Source organism: Opisthocomus hoazin, chromosome 6 (genome assembly GCF_030867145.1).
Source record: "Opisthocomus hoazin isolate bOpiHoa1 chromosome 6, bOpiHoa1.hap1, whole genome shotgun sequence".
NCBI classification, from domain to species: domain Eukaryota; kingdom Metazoa; phylum Chordata; class Aves; order Opisthocomiformes; family Opisthocomidae; genus Opisthocomus; species Opisthocomus hoazin.
Genome location: NC_134419.1, coordinates 76,564,070 through 76,584,059, shown reverse-complemented (window position 1 = coordinate 76,584,059; position 19,990 = coordinate 76,564,070). Strand labels below are relative to the sequence as shown.

Here is a 19,990-nt window from a genome sequence, read left to right as displayed (position 1 = left end):
CACGTAATTACAGGCTTTCTGTCCCATCAGGAGAATATTTCTTCAAATCATTCTTGGGAGCATCAGGTGGAAATACCTGTTTGCATTATGGGCTCACCCTCTTGATTTCAAACCCAGTGTTGTGGCACCATTTCTGAAAACTGGGAATGGATAGGATTGTGTCATAGGATTTGGGGTGCTTGACACCTATAGCAAAAGGAGACTCTCAGCTTTTTTTACTTTTTATTTTTGAAAATAATTTTTAAAAGGAGCTTTCAGATGTTTGGGGTTTTAATCCCGCCATTGCTATTTACAGGCCAGCTGGTTATACCCGAGTTCAGAAATGCGTGTCCCACCACGCAGGTCTCGGGTGTGAGCCTCAGGAGAGCAAACAAGGTGTGCAGTAAACGGTGCTGTGAGCACCTTCAGTGCAATAATAAGGTGTTTCAAAGACCGACCATAGGGTACCAATGTGGAAGCTGTGCCTGCGGTTCAGGGTTTGCTGTACAGCACCGGAGTACTCCCAGAAGTTGGGCTGATGTCTGCCGAGGGTTTGCATTATCCTTGTCAATGAAAAAGGTTCTTGTCTGAGGGAACATGTGGGTGGCTAGAAATGGAGATGTTCTCTCATACAGTCTGCATCCAAGTTATTTCAGTTCTGCACGGGTTTCTGGTGCAGGCCGTCACGGCTGTGGGGCCGAAGGGCCAAAGGCCCCAAGGGAGAAACGAGGTGCTGAACTGAAACCGCTCGCTTACAACAACTGGGCCTCGCGTCCAGGTGTGCGAGGTGAAGCCACGTGTGCAAGCTAGATAGAAAACTGTGAAGCCGCGAATTCAGGGTGCACTGATCTCGGCAGCTGCTTTGGAGTTATTTTTACATAAGGATGAGTTCTTGAATAGCTTTTCTGGTACATTAGGCACAGCAAGCTTTTCTTCGTCGCTGAGGCTGGCTTCCCTGTATTTCCACGTTCCAGGAATGCACTGGCAGCACTGTAGCCATTGTAAGGAAAATCTGCATATATATACTCTGCTATGTCCGTTCTACTGTGTTCCAGGGCGCCTGGTAAAAGACTGCCAAAATTTATGTTATTTCATACCAGACAAAATCTTCAAGTGTGGTATTTAGCAACATACAGCAAAATTCTCAGTGTTTTGGCACTCGGATTGCTTTTAATCTTGGCATGCCAAAAGGTAAAGAACACGACCTGCTATGACAATAACTGCATTATTTTATAGACCCTCTAAGCATTTTAGCATATCCAATCGTCTCCTGTAAAATATGCAGAGAGCACACAGAAAACGAGTGGGCCAGGGCTTTGCACTGCTGTAGGGAGACCTGCCTGGCGTCCCCATTGCTCGCTGCCTTTTCTGGGGCGAGAGGAGAGGAAGGCTGCACTGCGCAGCGTCACCCCCCCCTCGGCCGAACGGGTGGCACGGACGCCGGCGGAGGGGACGGCTCTGTCGTACAGCTTGGTTCAAGTAGCTGAGCATGACCTGCCCCTTGTAGGTAGCAGCTAAGTGGAGGAACAATTAATGGATACCTGGAGCTTTCAGTGAAAGGGGATGAGGTGTTATAGCCTGAAGACAAAGGAGGAAAAGGAACGCTGGCGTGTTTTATTTGACACAAATAAGGGAAAAGCCAACCTGTGGCTTAATTTCCATTTGTTAGGTAACAGTATAGCTCGAAATGAGCCCATTTCTAGGTTACTGGAAATTAAACCGAGTGCTTTCAGGCAAACAAATGATGTAGCCTCAAGGTAGCATATAAATTCTGGATAATCACAAGTGCATAAGTCCGTGCTGGAGAGCCAGAGCTAATAAACAGTAGTGAGGGAACAGAGACAAACCTCAGCAGTCACTCCAGTGGCCAAGCATTCGTGGGCAGTGTCACGTGTCAAGCAGAGATGGGAAGAATGTGCACCTACCGAGTAATTTGAAATGTTGATAGGGTTGTGAACTGAGACCTCTCATGAGCAGCACAGCGATGTGCACACGTGGTGTGCTAAACCTGCTCCCAGCCTGAAGCACCCACCAAGAACAGGCAGGCTGAAGGCTTGTGGGTTAATTTCTTCTAATGCTTCTCCTGAAAAACGAGTTGGTGTTTCAAGTAGGCGCTTTCGCCCCAGTTTGCGGTAGTAATTAGCCTCGCTGACTGCTGCCCTACCCTAGGGCACCTGAGCTCCATGGGTATGGCATTTGTGCTTATCCAGCGTAGCGTGCTGCTTTTGGGCAGGCCCACAGCTGCCTCGGGTTTTGGGAACGACGGTCACCCAACTCTTGGCGTACCTTAAGCCGATTCAGATGGAAACATGGCTGACAGTGATTAGTGCATTCGGGCGTGAGGAGGGCTCACATATGTATTTCGTGGTCTATTGATTTTACCCATCAACTGTTTCCAGTCTGGGGCAGCCCATAGCTCAGCACTCCTGCCCTCTCCCGAGGCAGGGACAGAGGCAGCAAGCGAAGCGGGGAGCCGAAACACTAAGCTGTGGCGTGTGTGCAGCAAATAACCTGTGAAATAAAAGAAGGATTTGTAGGTTTGGTGCAAATCCCATGGCATGCCAAATGTACTAACAAAGAACTACACTCCTCATTACAGCCCTGTCTGCACAGCAATGCTTCACTTGTTCAGGGTATCACGTCTTGAGTCAGATACTCTCTGACCTAGAACACAGCGATCGTATTACAGAGACGTGCTTGTTCCCTGGGTAGGAAATATTTGTTAAAAATACTTCCACTCACTGTTATTTAAATTCTGTGAATGTCAAGATTTCCCCCGAAACTGGGAGCGTGGCTCCTGAAACCTGGCCTCCATTTTGTGCTGTTGGAGACCTTCGGTGAGGCCACGATGTCCCTGTGAGTACGCGGTGCCTGGCACAGCCGGGTGGCTGGGACATCAGCCTGCGACTGGGACACTCCGACTCTCTGCGTGGCCTTGGGCGAGCCCCTCGCCCGCGTTCCTTGCCTGGCAGGAGATGCAGAAGGGTAAAACTGTAAATAACTGGGATGTCTTGGGTGCTCAGAACAGCGCAGAGTTGTAGGTCATTGTGAAAAGGACACTTCAGAAATTACTAGCAACCAGGATGCGTATGACTCGAGTAACAGCAAACTGGAGGAGACAGATAGCGAAGCATTAGAAAGGCTACACAGAACGCAGGCTGTAAGTGCAGCCAAGTCCTGTGGCTGGAGGTGAAGGAAATTGTGTCTATCCACAGGGCTTACCACTGTTACATCTAGATGTCGTGACGACTTGGGCCCCAGTGTAATTTCAGAAGGACCGTGGGGATCGTTAGCTTTTTTCCTACCCACAGAGTTTCCATCTCTGTAAGGAAGGCTCCTCGTCCGCGGGTAGCAAAGGCGCTGACATCTGAGACAAAAACACAAATTAAATCAGCTCAGAATTTAACTGAATGAATTTCCTGTCCACGATGACTAAACTTTCATGCGCAGTTCTTTAAAGCTTGAAAATGATTTCCATCTTTTCCCCTTCTGACAAAGATCTTCTGCACTGTCACCAGAGCAGGGACCTACGGCGAACCTTTACACTTAAAACGACGATACTAAAAATGCTGTCTGTGGAAAATCGGAAAACGGGAGGTTTGTGCTTCGGCATCAGGCTCTCACGCACGCTGGTAATGCTCCACAGCCAGCTCATCTGTTGGAAAGCACAGAGGACGAGAGGCAGAAAATGCCAGGTTTGGGCAGCGGCAGCAGCAGACAGAAAGCAACCTTCTGCCTGGATCTCGGAGACCAAGCCTGCGCTGCGCAAGGCTGCCAGGGAATGGATTCAATTACGCTGCAAGTTTTATTACTGAAATATTCAGCTGGGAAACCATAAGAAAACATTTTCAAACTTGATTCCCAAAGTTCTGGAAAAGGAGTTTGCAAGTGTTTTATTGCTACCAGTCTCAACCTGTGGTAAGAAAAGCAAATACTGAGTGGGATGGAGGAGCTTGATGCAAAAGCACCTTCACGCATTGTGACGCCCTTCTGCCCGTCCGTACCCACTCGTACCGGCCACTCCTGCCTCATTTCACACGTACCGAGTATGGAGCCACTTTTGCTGAGATCGGATCTCGCCACACTGGTGGGAGCTGCTCCCTTGTTAAATTTTCTCCCGCTGCTTCTGCTTACTTACATCCTTTCTCCTTTATTATCTTAAATACTGACTGAAAGTCTTCCTCGGCATTTATAGAATCCTAGAATGGTTTGGGTTGGAAGGGCCCTTAAAGCTCATCTGGTTCCAACCCCCCTGCCATGAGCAGGGACATCTTCCACCAGCCCAGGGTGCTCAGAGCTCCATCCAACCTGGCCTTGAGAACTGCCAGGGAGGGGGCAGCCGCAGCTTCTCTGGGCAACTTGGGCCAGTGTCTCACCACCCTCATGGGGAAGAATTTCTTCCTAATATCTAATCTAAATCTGCCCTCTTTTAGTTTAGAGCCGTTCCCCCTTGTCCTATCACTACACACCCTTGGGAAAAGCCCCTCTCCATCCTTCCTGTAGCTCCTTCAGGTACTGGCAGCTGCTCTAAGGTCACCCCAGAGCCTTCTCTTCTCCAGGCTGAACAGCCCCAGCTCCCTCAGCCTGTCCTCGTAGGAGAGGTGCTCCAGCCCTCGGATCATCTTCGTGGCCTCCTCTGGCCCCGCTCCAACACATCCAGGTCCTTCCTATGTTGGGGGCCCCAGAGCTGGACGCAGGACTCCAGGTGGGGTCTGACGAGAGCAGAGTAAAGGGGCAGAATCCCCTCCCTCACCCTGCTGGCCACGCTGCTCTTGACGCAGGCCAGGACAGGGTTGGCAGGTATCTTGGGCTGTGCGTCAGCGGGGCAGGACATCTGAAGCCCTGCCGAGTCACTCAGCTAAAGCCTCCCTTGCCGTTCAGCACGTCCATGTCCTCACTCGTTCCTGCTCGCCCTCCCCAGCAGCGTGCCTGGCAGATGAGAACTCAGCCCCAGCTCTATTCCCGACGACATCTGCGCTGTGTGCGTGCGTCTGTTCACGGTTAACGTTTCGGCTCTGCTTTGTCATGAGTTCTAAAACTCCCTCTTGGCTGTCGCGTAGTCTCCTTGTTCACCTCACCATGCCACATGCCGGTCAGCTGGGACGGATGGAGAACCTTCTTGTTGGGTTGGGCTGCTTCCAAAGGCCGTCTCCGGAGAGGAGCCAAGCGGGCGGCATCCTCTAACATCGCCATGGACCCACGGTCGCCTCCAGCCTGGTGGGATCGCGCTGTGCTTGTGTTCCTCCTGACGCCCCTTCCCGAAAGAAAAGGCAGGGTTAAGTTGGAGGCCTGTAACTAGTGCTGTCCCCCAGGGGTCAGTACTGGGCCCAGTCTTGTTCAACTTCTTCATCAATGACCTGGATGAAGAGTTAGAATGTACCCTCAGCAAGTTTGCTGATGACACCAAACTGGGAGGTGTGGTGGGTACACCGGCAGGCTGTGCTGCCATTCAGCGAGATCTGGACAGGCTGGAGAGCTGGGCAGAGAGGAACCTGATGAGGTTCAACAAGGGCAAGGGCAGGGTCCTGCACCTGGGGAGGAACAACCCCAGGCACCAGTACAGGCTGGGGCTGACCTGCTGGAGAGCAGCTCTGCGGAGAGGGACCTGGGTGTCCTGGTGGACGACAGGGTGACCATGAGCCAGCAGTGTGCCCTGGCTGCCCAGAAGGCCAGTGGGATCCTGGTGTGCATCAAGAGGAGTGTGGCCAGCAGGACGAGGGAGGTTCTCCTTTCCCTCTACTCTGCCCTGGTGAGGCTCCATCTGCAGTGCTGTGTCCAGTTCTGGGCTCCCCAGTTCAAGAAAGATGAGGAGCTACTGGAGAGAGCCCAGCACAGGGCTACGAGGATGGTGAGGGGACTGGAGCATCTCTCCTACGAGGAAAGGCTGAGGGACCTGGGCTTGTTCAGTCTGGAGATAAGAAGGCTGAGAGGGGACCTTAGAAATGCCCATAAATATCTGCAGGGTGGGTGTCAGGAGGATGGGGCCAGACTCTTTCCAGTGGTGCCCAGCGACAGGACAATGGGGCAATGGGCACAAACTGAAGCAGAGGAAGTTCCAGCTGAAGATGAGGAAGAACTTCTTCCCTCTGAGGGTGACGGAGCCCTGGCCCAGGCTGCCCAGGGAGGCTGTGGAGTCTCCTTCTCTGGAGATATTCCAGACCCGCCTGGACGCGGTGCTGTGCAGCCTGCTCTGGGTGACCCTGCTTTGGCAGGGGGTTGGGCTGGGGGACCCACAGAGGTCCCTTCCAACCCTTGCCATGCTGGGATTCTGGGATTAAGGAGCGGGGGCTCGTCCCCGGGGCCGCTTCTTCCCAGGTGGGCCCTGCCGGGGCAGCTGCCCCCCCCGCCCGGGCCACCAGCAGCCACCCTCGGCCTCCTTCCTTCACCCTCTTGTCCCCGACGCCCACACCCGCCCGCTGCCTGCCCTCGCTTCTCGTCGTTAATTTGCGGGTTTCCCCCTCAAAACGCGATGTCCAGCCCCGGGGCTCCCCCCCCCTCCGCCTCACCTCACCCCGACGCCTCCGGGGCGGGGGCTCCGCAGGTGCGGGCCGGGCCCGGCCTCCGCCGGCCCCGCTCAGGAAGTGACAAGCGCCATTTCCTCCTCCCCCTCCCCCGCCCCGCCCCGCCCGCAGCACGGCGGCGGCGGCAGCGGCAGCGCGGCTCGGAGCGGCGCCCACAGCCGGCCCGGCCGGGCCGCGCCGCCGCCACCACCACGGTAAGCGCCCGGCGGGGGGGGGGCGGGCGGACAAAGGGCGGCGGTGCTCCGCGCCCTGCCCGGGGGAAGGGTGTCGTTTCCCCCCCGCCCCGTTGCGGTGGTAGCGCCCCGCCGCGCACCCGCGGGCCGGGGGCTGCCCGCCCGCCTTTGTGCCGCCGGCCCGGCGCGGGTCGGGGTTGCGGGCTGTTGCGTGTCGGTGGCGGCGAAAAGCGTTTCGGGGGGGCTGGGAGGGGGGCGCAGGCCTGTGCTCCCCCCCCGAGGGGGGTGTCTCCTGCCGGCCGCAGCTCCGTGCGGCAGCACCTCGGTGCCGTCGGGTTGTGCGGGTGAGGCGGTGCGGGGGGGCTTGGCCCGCGGGCGGGCGCGAAGGTTGCGGGAGGGAGCGTTTCCCCGTCGGGGGTTTGGGGGTTGGATGAGCTGGAGGGGGCGAGCTGGCCCCCGCGGCGCGGTGCCGTCGGTGGGCAGGGCCGGCCCCTGCCCCGCGGGCTCCGCAGGCGCCGGGTACCCTGGCAGCGCAGCCCCTCCTTGGGAAACCCGGGAGTAAAAAACCCTGTCGGTAAAAAAAATCATTTAGTAAAAAAAATCATTGAGTAAAAATGTTTTCAGTAAAAGAAACCCTTTTAGTAAAAATCTTTTTAGTAAAAAAAAAATCATTGAGTAAAAATATTTTCAGTAAAAAACACCCTTTTAGTAAAAATGTTTTTAGTAAAAAAAACCCTTTTAGTAAAAATGTTTTTAGTAAAAAAAACCCTTTTAGTAAAAATGTTTTTAGTTAAAAAAATCATTTAGTAAAATCATTTAGTAAAAATCTTTTCAGTAAAAAAAACCCTTTTAGTAAAAAAAACCCTTTTAGTAAAAATGTTTTTAGTTAAAAAAATCATTTAGTAAAAAAAATCGTTTAGTAAAAATCTTTTTAGTAAAAAAAACCCTTTTAGTAAAAATCTTTTTAGTAAAAAAACCCCATTTAGTAAAAATCTTTTTAGGAAAAAAGATGCTTTTACTAAAAATCTTTTTAGTAAAAAAAACCTCATTTAGTAAAAATCTTTTTAGGAAAAAAGATGCTTTTAGTAAAAATCTTTTTAGTAAAAAAAACCCTTTTAGTAAAAATCTTTTTAGTAAAAAAACCCCATTTAGTAAAAATCTTTTTAGGAAAAAAGATGCTTTTACTAAAAATCTTTTTAGTAAAAAAAACCTCATTTAGTAAAAATCTTTTTAGGAAAAAAGATGCTTTTAGTAAAAATCTTTTTAGTAAAAAAAAACCCTTTTAGTAAAAACCTTTTTAGGAAAAAAAACCCTTTTAGCAAAAATCTTTTTAGGTAAAAAAACCCTTTTGGTAAAAACCCTTTAGGAAAAAGTAAGCACAATCCGTTACGAAACAGGCTGACAGACCAAACTGCAGCCGGCGATCGGAACCAGATGTGCGCATTTTCCTTTCGAATCCTCGAACGATAATAAAAGTCTCTTTTTTTCTCCTTTTTTGACAGATCTAAAAACCGCCCGCGAGCCGCGTTGCGACCGCGGCGGGAGGGCTGCGAGCGGCCGGCCGCTCTGGGGTGTCCGCGAGCGCGGGGGGCGGCTGCTGCGTTCCCCCCCCCCGTAGCGAGGCGTCCGCGCGGGGGGCACACGGGGAACCCTCAGCTCCGACGCGGGCAGAAATATTGAGCAGCGCTTGGCTGAGGGCTGGGAAAAGAAAGAAGGAAAGAAAGAAACCCCTGAAGAACGTAGATAAAGTTTTGAGGGAAAATATTTGGGGTGGGTCACGAAAGAGATGAATTGGGGTGATAGTTAAAAAAACCTGAATTTCAGAGCGGTTTGCCCTGTCCTTACCTGTCGTGGCTTCACCGTAGGTTTGAAGAGAGCTTCTGATTTATTTCTTCATTTAGAAAAATCCTCCGGAGCCTGAGGGTGCTGGTGGTGGGTGTGTTAGACCCGGCTCTGGGTGAGGGCTGGAGGCCCCTCTCCCGGAGGAGGACACAGCCTTGCAGAAGCGTGGGGAAGAACCCGACCAAAGCAACCTGCCCTGGGGTCCTCTCCTTCTCCCCGCCGCGAAGGCGAGAGGGAGCACGGCCGCGGGGAGCGGGGCCACGCGTGCCGGCGGGTTCGCGGCTCAACCCCTGGATCCAGACGGTCCCACTTCCAGGTTAAACCCGGAGGAGGGAGGGAAGCTTCTGCGCCTTCCAGCTCTGCCTGGGGCCGAGGTCTCCAAGAACCGCGTCGGTTATAGAAAGCAGATGGCCTGCGGGAGGAAGAGCGGTCAGAGCTCGGGCTCTCGAGCGCCGAACTTTGCGTGTGAAATCGGGGCAGATCGGTTCGGCAGAGTAGCGATTTCTGTCGGCGAGATCCCAGTTTTTACCGGAGGAGACCGTTAAGGAAACCTGCGTCGGTAAATACCTGTGCGTAATTACGCACGCGTGCAAATGAGCAAACACAGACTGATACCAACCCCCAGATCCGCTTCAGCTAATTATACTTAATTAGGCTTTTTTAGTGTCAAAGGCTTGTCTCGCTGTCAGCAAAGGTGGAGGTAGGAGGCGTGCAGCTTTTCGCCCACGCGCCTGTATTTCTGCGCTGGCACGATGGGCCGTGTCCCGGAGCGGGTGGAGGGCGGCCGGGTTCATCCGTTTTGTTGTTTCTGGCGGAATTCTGGTTTCTCAAACGGCAGCTGCGTGGTGTGGGGCGCTTCTTCCTTGCTCGTTTTGTCTTAGGATGTCGTATAGAGTTGCTTTTCTTGATCTTCACCGGGGTGGGAGGTAGTTTGTGCTTTGCTTATCAAATCGACGGGGCGACCATGAGCCAGCAGTGTGCCCTGGCTGCCAAGAAGGCCAATGGGATCCTGGGGTGCATCAAGAGGAGAGTGGCCAGCAGGTCGAGGGAGGTTCTCCTTCCCCTCTATTCTGCCCTGGTGAGGCCCCATCTGCAGTGCTGTGTCCAGTTCTGGGCTCCCCAGTTCAAGAAAGATGAGGAGCTACTGGAGAGAGTCCAGCGGAGGGCTATGAGGATGATGAGGGGACTGGAGCATCTCTCCTACGAGGAGAGGCTGAGGGAGCTGGGCTTGTTCAGCCTGAAGAAGAGAAGGCTGAGAGGGGACCTGATAAATGCCTCTAAATATCTGCAGGGTGGGGGTCAGGAGGACGGGGCCAGACTCTTTCCAGTGGTGCCCAGCAACAGGACAAGGGGCAACGGGCACAAACTGAAGCAGAGGAAGTTCCAGCTGAACATGAGGAAGAACTTCTTCCCTCTGAGGGTGACGGAGCCCTGGCCCAGGCTGCCCAGAGAGGCTGTGGAGTCTCCTTCTCTGGAGATATTCCAGACCCGCCTGGACACGGTGCTGTGCAGCCTGCTCTGGGTGACCCTGCTTGGGCAGAGGGGTTGGACTGGGTGACCCACAGAGGTCCCTTCCAACCCCTGCCATGCTGGGATTCTGTAATCTGGAGGAGAAAAGAAGGCACCCCCGGTCAAAAGCGCTGATTTTGGTTTTGCTCCCTTCCCCCTCCCGTCTCACATGGCTTGCCGAGTGATTTTGCTGGGAACAGTCCTCACCAACGCTGATCCGTGGCAGAGCAGACTTTGGCCCAACAGGCTGGGGCAGGGCAAGATGCTGGAGATGCTCCTCGCTCTTGGGAGAGCTCAGCCCAGGGGGGCTCGGGGGCTCCTTCCCACGTCCCAGGGCAGGTAGGGGGGAAGCAGAGCCTTTGCCTCAGCTCTGCCCTCACCAAAACTGGGGCTGGAAGAGCTGAAAACACCTCCAGAAAGACAACCCCAGGTTTTATTCCCGTGGATGGCCAAGCCAGTGGAGGAGCTGGGGAGGTTGCTCCTCTGTGGCTGCTCGAGCAAGCTCCTTTCTCTCCCAAAATGGGGAGGAGGAGGAGGAGGAAGAGGAAGCGAGCCTGCTGACTTGGGGAAACAGAACGAAGCGAAAAAAAAATGAGGTCTGAGGTCTGACGGGTGGCTATCAGCGGTCTCACATGCCGGGCCCGATGTGGTGGTGGAGCGAAGCGGCGGTCGCCGGTTCCTCGGCGGCCTCCCCCGGGGGAACGCCGCGGTTCGCCGTTGCGTGGGGTCATCCCCGTGGGGCCATGCAAAAATATCACCGAAACAACAGCTCCTCCAGCGCCTCTGCTCCCCGGAGAGCTAAATATAAACTCGTCGGGCGCAGAGAAGGGAATTTTCCACCATGCTACTCATCTGCGCCTGCGAGCCTGCTGGGTCGTTACGCCTGACGGGCTGGTGACCCCCGGGGAGCCCTCCCTGCCACCCCGCTCCTTAGAGATGAGACCTTCCATAAATTCCTCGAAAGCGGCCCCGGCGGCGGCAGAGCTGAGCCCCGGAGCTCTGGTCCTGCCCTCAAGTATCCCTGTGAGCGGTGGCCATGTTATAAGGACGAAAAAAGGACTTTTCCAAGGTCACGCTACGCGACCGCGGTCTCAGCCCGGCCGCCCGCGCCCCAGCGATTTGCTTAGAGCAGCAGTGCAGAACGTGGCTCTGGTACAGGGAACCGGAGAGCAGATCCCTGGGCTGTTTTGTTTTTCCAAACTTTTACGAGTTGGCTGCCTTTAGAGAGACAGAAATTCCCGGGCAAGAGCTCACTGCTGAAGCCTCCCCAAGCCGGTGCGAGCTCCGATGGTACAGGCTGTGGATGCACGAACCTTGCACAGAATCACAGCATGGTCGGGGTTGGCAGGGACCTCTGTGGGTCACCCAGTCCAACCCCCTGCCCAAGCAGGGTCACCCAGAGCAGGCTGCACAGCACCGCGGCCAGGCGGGTCTGGAATATCTCCAGAGAAGGAGACTCCACAGCCTCCCTGGGCAGCCTGTTCCAGGGCTCCGTCACCCTCAGAGGGAAGAAGTTCTTCCTCATGTTCAGCTGGAGCTTCCTCTGCTTCAGTTTGTGCCCGTTGCCCCTTGTCCTGTCGCTGGGCACCACTGGAAAGAGTCTGGCCCTGTCCTCCTGACCCCCACCCTGCAGATATTTAGAGGCATTTATCAGGTCCCCTCTCAGCCTTCTCTTCTCCAGGCTGAACAAGCCCAGCTCCCTCAACCTCTCCTCGTAGCAGAGATGCTCCAGTCCCCTCATCATGCTTGTAGCCCTCCGCTGGACTCTCTCCAGTAGCTCCTCATCTTTCCTGAACTGGGGAGCCCAGAACTGGACACAGCACTGCAGATGGGGCCTCACCAGGGCAGAGCAGAGGGAGAGGAGAACCTCCCTCGACCTGCTGGCCGCAACAAGTGGGTGCTGGTCACCAACAAGTGGGCATCGAAAATTAAAACGTGTCGTCCCACGACTAATTTACAGCCAGAGTTTCTCCTGGCTTCAGGTGGCTGATCCGTGAGTTACGAAGCCTGTGACGTTTGATGTGTTAGATGTGTCAGATGTCACCTCTTACGCGTCCAGCGTATGCTGCGGGAGATAAATGAGTTTTGACGCGTTAGAAGTTGCTGTTGAAGCGCACGGGAGGAGGAAGCCGCATTCGACCGACCTGGAGGAGCTCCGAAGCCCGCACGGAGCACGGCAGCTCCCGGCACCCCAGGCTGCAGCTGGGGGGTACCCCCAGGAGCTGGGCTCCGTAATCGCGGTGTGTGAGTAAGGATTCAAGGGCTGGTCGAGTGAGTGCGAAAAATCTGCTCTGCTGCGTGGTGTTCCTGTACCTCCCCTGCTAAAAAAATGTCTGGGGAAGACTTGGTTTTTGCTTTTCCAGGATTAAATATAGCGGCATCGTTGGTGTCACTCCTCTGTAGTCCGTGTGGAGCATCCCTCGGGCTGTATCATTCCCCGTATCCGTGGGTCCTGGCTGTGGCTGTTGCTTCCAGCAGCCAACGCGGAGGGCTCGCGCCGTGCGGTAGCTGTGGGACCGCGGGGAAAGCAGAGTTTTACTTTGTGGCCGTGCTGTGCTTATATAGCGTTACGTCTCCGAGGGTTTGTGAAAAACGAAATCTGGCAAACTTCGATCCGGCAGCTGGAAAACACGCTCCGTTTCTCTGCTCGAAACCAGCCCTGAAAAGGAAGGACCAGAAATCCTTCCGATGGCGGAGGAGAAGCGGGGCTTGGGGGTGATGGTGCACAACGATGCTGCTGGCGAGGGGCACCAGCAGCTTGCTCTGGTCTGGACTGGAGGGGTTGAGAGGCGAAGGATGACCTGCTCCTTAATCTGGGGTCTCCTCGGGGATGAGTTAAAGCACGTTGTGCTCTTACTTGCATTTACAAAATTCCATTTTTGCCCTTGTACCCATGGTGACTCTCGCAGTGACCCTCGAGAAGCCTTCGTGCTCCTCAGCCTCAGTTGCCCCGGTTGTACAACCGCTGTCATCGCCGCTTTGCGTCGCTGGGAATCGTTAGGGAAGGAGGATGGTGTGGATGAAGACGGGACAGCCTAGCAGCGCGGCTGGGCCGGGCAGCGGTAGCAATTTCTCGTTTCAAGTGATGTGGGAAAGTCACAAGGACGGTGAGGTTTGTGTTGGTGCGCTTACCTTGACGTCGCTGCGCATACCCTCCTCCTGCGCTGAGTAATAGCTGTCAACGCTGTAAAATGACTTCAATTATATATATTATTAACTTCATTATGGCGCGCTTTTTTTTTTGTCCCAGCTGTTACAAATGAATATTGTATAATATTTTTGAAAGGACAAGTTCAATGCCAGAAGCTGCAATTGTGTGCAAAAGCCGAAGATGCGTTAAAATTATGAAAACACAGAAAGCATTAAAAATATCCGCGTTTGGTTTTTGTAGCCTCCCTGTTAATTCACAAAAAGATTATCTCTTTATTGGACCCTCAGTTGCGTTATAATTGAAATGCAGCGCGGTGGATGGCGCTTCTCGGAGCGCAGGCGTCGTGGTGAATGAGGACTTGCAGCCAGCGATAGCTTCATTTAGAAACCATCACCCGCGTTTTCAGTTGCGCATGGTTTATGTTGTCGGTAGAAAATTACTTCTCCCACGGAGGTTTCGGGTGAATGAAGTATTTTAAACTTTGCTTTAAAAGTTCCAGCTCGCCAGTGCGATGGATCGAGCTGCAGTCGCTCTCCCTGCGCCTGCCTCTCGCGTACCCCCACGACACGCGGCGAAGGCGGCCGGTTAAAAAAGAGCCGTGCCAGAGCTGAAAAAAGAGCCGTGTCAGAGCTGGAAAAAGAGCCGTGCCAGAGCTGGGAGGAGAGCCCAGTCAGCCTGCGGAGAGGCTGGCTTGTCAGCCCTGCCTCCTCATCCTCGCACAAGCCGGCCTGGGGACCGCGCTGGGCAAGGGGACGCAGCCGGCGTAGGGCAGCGAGCCAGGGGAGCCGCGCTCCCGGAGAACGCCCCGGCTGTCGCCAGCTTCAGTATTTTTTCCAAATTAATTCTTGCCGGACCATGTCTTGTAGAGAAGCTGTCCTGTGCAGAGATAAAAAATGTAGCGGGGATTGAGAACCCACCGCAGCCATTTATGATGCTGGTAATTTATCGCCGTGCTGTTAAGGAAAAAATTGCACTTTGCCCTTACTGGGAGCCTGCGGAGTTTTGACTTCCCGCAGTGCTGGGTGGTGTTTCGCTGCTGGTCTGCTCCCTCGGAAGGACCTGCTCCACACCTCAGAATCACAGAATGGTAGGGGTTGGAAGGGACCTCTGTGGGTCACCCAGTCCAACCCCCTGCCCAAGCAGGGTCACCCAGAGCAGGCTGCACAGGACCTTGTCCAGGCGGGTCTTGAATGTCTCCAGAGAAGGAGACTCCACAGCCTCCCTGGGCAGCCTGTGCCAGGGCTCCGTCACCCTCAGAGGGAAGAAGTTCTTCCTCATGTTCAGACGGAACTTCCTGTGCCTCAGTTTGTGCCCATTGCCTCTTGTCCTGTCACTGGACACCACTGAAAAGAGCTTGGCCCCATCCTCCTGACACCCACCCTCCTTCCCTCGCCGAAGGTGGACGGGTCGTTCCTCACCGGTTACCGCTCCACGGTCCCCCAGTCTTATCATAGAATCATAGAATGGTTGGAAGGGACCTTAAAGATCATCTGGTTCCAACCCCCCTGCCGTGAGCAGGGACATCTTCCACCAGACCAGGTTGGGTCTTGCACTGTACCCGTGTCTTCAAGTCCCTTGGTTGCTCCTGGGGTCTTCTCCGGACCTGAATCAGGAGGCTCCAGATGCCCGCAGTGGTCGTGGAGTGCAGAGCCCAGAGGCAGTGCCGTCTCTTCTCCTGGAGGTCCCCAGTTTATCAGCCCGCGGTCGTATCACCCACGTGCCTTGATAACCCACTGCGCGGTGCGGGAGCCTGGGGACGTGCCCCTGCCTTTGAGGTGAGTGTCTTTGAAGCAGTTTGGTTTTTTAAGGTGTATCTTAACATCTCAGTTAAAAACTGGGCCGGTTGCTTCTCTCCGTTCTGCATCGTGAGGTTGTTCTTCTCCATATTCAGTGCTCCACCAGTCTCCAGTCACTTACACAGCACTGATTTTTCCCGTTTCCTTCCCAATTACTGCCAGAAATCTGACATGGCATGAGACGAAAGCCTAGTTCCTGCTGAAGCCAGCATTGCCAGCTTATTTGCAGGTCTGTTGGAGGTACCGATAGCTGTCATCCATTTCTGCGCGCTTTAACGGCGCCCGGCGCTCCCTGTTACCGGCACAAAGACATCCAGCGAGAGGAGAGCTCTGGTTGTGCTTCCCGGCTCCCCGTCCCTGGGCTGAAACCTGCAGGGATCCTTTTCTCGGGGCCATCGCGTTTACCAGCGGCGGTGGTGGCTCAGAAGGCTTTTTGGCACGATCTTGTAAAAGTTGGAGGTGTAAATTATTTGGAGCTGTTGTTTAAGGAAGATCTATATTTAGTGTCTGCTGTTTAATGTCACCCTAGATTACTCTTGACAACAAACTTGACCGTCTCGTTTTACTTTCTCCTTAGGATGGCTTTAAAGTTATATATTGACCGTTTCTCCCTTTTCTGCGTCGTTATCGATGTTCCTGCCGTTCTCTGTCGCTGCTGTCAGTGGGACTTCTGAATGTCCACCAACCCCTGTGTCTTGCTTTCGAACAGACCTTGGCATTTAAGTTGCAGGCTCGTGCATTTGAAGGCGGTGCCGTGATTTTGGGGACTTTCTCATGATTTACAGCTTCCAGGGTTGATGAATTCCTTCACTCATGAGTGTAGCAAGTTGATACGGGAGGGGGCTTCGTGGTTCACTCGGTGCCGGGGCCGACCGCTCTGTCTTTTGGGCTTCCCATTTCCGCAGCGCCGAGGAATCCGTTTCTCCTCCTGGTTTTCACCTGTGGGGTGGGAGGAAGAGGGATGTGTGGAGAGTACCCAGGCGCTGGAGACTCTTGGGGTGGAAAATGCAGAATTTCCACCCCCCACCCTCCTTTACTGCACGTTCACACTGTTAGAAACGAGCTCAGGGAAGGCTGGCCAGAACGGTGGTTTTGCCAGCCCAAATAAAAGCAGGGACTGTTTTCATTTCCACTTACTCCTGGATGGGTTTTTTTTTTCTCTCGTCTCTGAGACGGGCTGCAAAATCTGGGCTTTTACCGTTGCCAAGCCATCCTGGGGCTCATCCCACCCTGCTCCAGGGAATGAAGCATCCCCAACGCCGGGAAAATTGTCCTCTGCCAGCGTTAGCTCTCCGGCTGGGTGACTGCCTGGTGGGGCACCTTGCTTTGGGGCAGCCAGAACCCCCTCGCTGGGGCTGTACCCGGGGCTCGCGGCGGCGCGGAGGGAAACGTTTCGCTGCCCGGCCCTCGAGGAGCCCCCAGAGGAGCCAAACCTGGAGGAGCTCTGGGCTTTACGTGCTGCTGACACCTCGCAGGAGCTGCGAGTGTGTTGTAGCAACAGATCCGATATTATTCCAGCCTCGCAAGCGTCTCCCCGTGATGTTAAAAACACCGGCTGAAACGCAAGCCCAAACGCTGAATGAATGACTCCGTGGAAATGCTGTCGGGCACGTTTCGGTGGTGCCTTGGCTTTGATTTGAATGGGTAAACACGGTGAGTGGGTGTTTGCTTTGACTTCTTCCTCGCAGCGAAAGGCTGCCTTAGAGGGAAGGTGAAGCCTCTGGTATTATTCCCCATCACAGCATGAGACTGTTCTGCCGGCGGCTTGGTGTTGGCGATGCCTCCCTGGCGTGCCCGGGCCCCGTCTCCACGTTTCCAGTGGGAAACTCCTGATTTCCCCAAGAGTCGGGGATGTCTTGTGCTCAGGGCTCTGCTCGCGGGTACGAATAACCCTCGCAGAGCCTGGTTTCCCCATCTGGATGCGGTCATCCCACCCAGCTGGGATGATGCTGCAGGACGTCCTGGACTTTCAAAGGCATCTCCCCCTGCCTGTCCCAAACTCTTAAGCTCTCTTCCCCTCAAAGCTTCCTCAAATCACCTCCAGCTTTGGCGGCACCGGGTTTATGTGTTGGAAATGGCCTCGCCGTGCAGCGGGTGGTCGCTGGAGAACGTGGGGTGGTTGCAGCCCGTCCTCTCCTTGCCCTGCTGCAGTAGGAAGAGCCCCGTCTCCTCCCCACGCGTTCCCCCCCATCTCTACCAGAGCTATCAAAACCAGCTCCTCGGCAGCCCATGCACGTAGGAACCGTCTTCTGGTAACAGATTGTTATGTATTTAATGAACCCGAGGAAAACAAGAAATGTGAAGGCTGCGGGGCGACACAAGTTTGCTGTTCAGTCTGCCAAATTCGCGCTAATTCAGACAACTCGCAGATGTTTGGCTCCTCGTTCATTAAAGAGATTTATGTGAGATGCAGGGATCGGAAATTTATTCCCAGCGTGCTGGAGAGACTGAGGTGGCAACGTGGGCGAAGGTTTCCCGGCCCTGGAGGACTCCTTCCCTATCTCCGTGGCTGCACCGCTGCTCTACCTTCCTCTTGCCAGGCAGTGTTGATGGCAACGGATGGACAAACAACGGGGAAATGTGCCTTTCGGTTGCTAGGAGGATTAATAAAGGCTCTAGGTTCATCTTTCAGGAGCCGAGGAGCTCTTTGAAAGCTTTTTCTCAGCTGAGGAATGAAACCCCAGAGATTGCCCAAGAGCAGAAGTGGTCTCGCAGGGTTTGCAGGCGACGGCGGGCACGGGTGGTGCCGTGTGTGGGCACAGAGACCGTCTGCTGAAAGCATTCAAAGCTCTTAAGATGTTGCCTGCCTAGTTCAGGTAGGTCCTTTCAATTTTTGGAAGGTCCTAAGTGACCGTTTGCTGGGTTTCACGTGAGGTTCTGCAATCTTAGGGTGTTTATCCAGCAAGGTGAAGTGGTGGGAGGTGATGTGAAGTCTGGCAATCATGACGTACAGCCAGTATTTCTCTGCTTTAAATTCAACTATTTCTTCAGGGGCCATCAGCCTCTACCGATTCTCCAGCTCACCCTCGATAAAGGGAGAAATCTGACTCGCAAACAGTATCCAGATCCGCTCTGGGAGCGATGTCGGTGTTCTCCTGGCACTTAGCAAGCTTCCTTCAATGACCCTACGAGATGTCCCAGCTCTTGCTCATGCTTGGTCCGCGTGGTGGTTTTTTGGTGGTCACTGATGAGTGGAAAGCGTTACGGTCAGCAGTGCAGCACCGAGCCCGTTTTTCAGCTGCAAGCTCTGCTCCTCGTAGGGACCCCAAGAGCTCCGGGGCAAGCAAGCAAGCGTGGGCTGGCCAAGAAGCCCCCATAACCCTTGGCATGCTGAGGTCTGGCTGTAAGTAGGCAGACGTCGTGTTACAGAGGTGGGTATTAAGATGGGTTTACATAGTATTTTGAATCATTTATACTTGAGAAGCAAGTTTGTAAAAATGGCGTGGTGGGGCTGTGTTTGCTGTCTGCGTCTCAGACATTTCAGGCTGTGTATGGGGCAAGAACAGAAGGAAGAAACGAGAATTGTGTTTTTGTGTCTGTTTACTAGAGCAGCACGCTCCGGGCGGTAATTAAAAGTAAACCTGGACTCTGCTGGCTTGTTCAGCATCCCTCCTTGTTGAGTTTAAGCAGCCAAAGCAATTCTCAATTCAGCAATTCCTCAGCTTTTGGGAGCGTGGCCAACACTCACAGCGTCTCACAGACTATGGCAAATTCTTGTAATAAATCTCACACTTGGGGGGAAAAAAAGTAGAAAGGTGAGATGGTTCGTTGGCCCGGCAGGCTGGGCTGCTCGTGCCGCTTCAGCTGCCCTTCTCCAGGGACAACCCTTAGTCCAATATTTCCAATATTCCTTGGAAATGTCACTCAAAATTAGCAGCTGTCGCCTAATGAGTGGATTGGGCAATGATATATCAGCGCCGCGCCGAAGTATTGGCAGGGTCCGTCCCGGAGCCAGCGTGGCTGCTGGGAGGGCTGCGATGTGTGGGGGGACCAGTCCTGCCAGGGGAGAAGGACGCTGGGCTCGTGGGGCTGAGCTCTTCCACGGCTGATCCGGGCTACGCTGGTCCCGGGGTTGCTCCGTGGCAGAGCGATGTGCCGGGGGTGCACCCTCGAGCTGGAGCGGGTCGTCACCCGTGGGCAGCTAAGGAGTGGTTCCTTTGAAGGTCTGACGCTGGTCCTCCACGGAGATTTATGCGTAGGCCGAGTGTGCAGTCAGGAGGTATTGAAGACCCCATGTTAGTGCTCTGAATGGTTATGGTCCTCTCTTTAACGTGAGTTTTTGAGCAGTGAGCTGGGTCCCGTGTAGTGGCTTCGCACGTCTGGTTGGCACCTCTCCTCCTTCGCGCCTCTGGCTTGCCGGCTGCTGGTTCGCAATGACTAATTTTGCTCTCTTCTTTTCCTTTTCAGTTGCCAGGGAGGAAAAAGCAAAGTCCCTGCCAGCACCATTTTCTTCGAGCTAAGATGTTGAGACAGAGCACCTCTGCCCCCACCCTGTCCTTTCAGTCCCTTTCCGCCGCTCGCGTGTAAGGGAGTCTTTCCCCTGCCACTCCTGTTCCCCAAGAGCACGGGGGCAATAAACCTGATGTATTTTACTCAACTAGGTGGTGTGTAATTTTCCTTAATTGCTCTTATTTGTTTTTGGTGGCAGCTTGCCTGCAGATGAGGTCCAACCCAAAGACGTAGACCTGGGTGTGAGCTTGGACTTCAGGCTCTCTCTACGGAGAACCCTGGGGCTCAGGGCGCTGGGGACCCGCTACCTTGCAGGACTTCGGCGTTGGGTTGAGATGGTGCCCAGACACGTGGAGCCACGGATTGGGTTGAAATAACAGATTTTTATTTGCCTAGTCATTAATTTATGGTTGTGAACAGGACCCCGGTACAACCAGGTTGCACGTGGCCCTCTGCGGTGGCTGCACATCGCATTTTCTGTTCCTAAGGCAGGCCCTCAAGATGGGTGCTGGTGCTGTAGACCTCGGGCTCCTTCTGGCTGCGGATTTTGTTGGCATGGCTGTAGAGATT

General features: G+C 54.2%; 1 protein-coding gene across 2 annotated transcripts in view; it reads left to right on the top strand.

Annotated features, from left to right (window-relative positions):
* The first annotated feature begins 6,623 nt into the window (after window positions 1-6,623).
* Window positions 6,624-19,990, top strand: part of FAM53B (family with sequence similarity 53 member B) — a 57,930-nt gene continuing 44,563 nt past the window's right edge. For both annotated transcript variants that reach the window (XR_012764321.1, XM_075423897.1), the window contains exon 1: window positions 6,624-6,694. The gene's annotated coding sequence lies outside the window, so the exon portion shown is untranslated. The remainder of the gene's footprint in view (window positions 6,695-19,990) is intronic.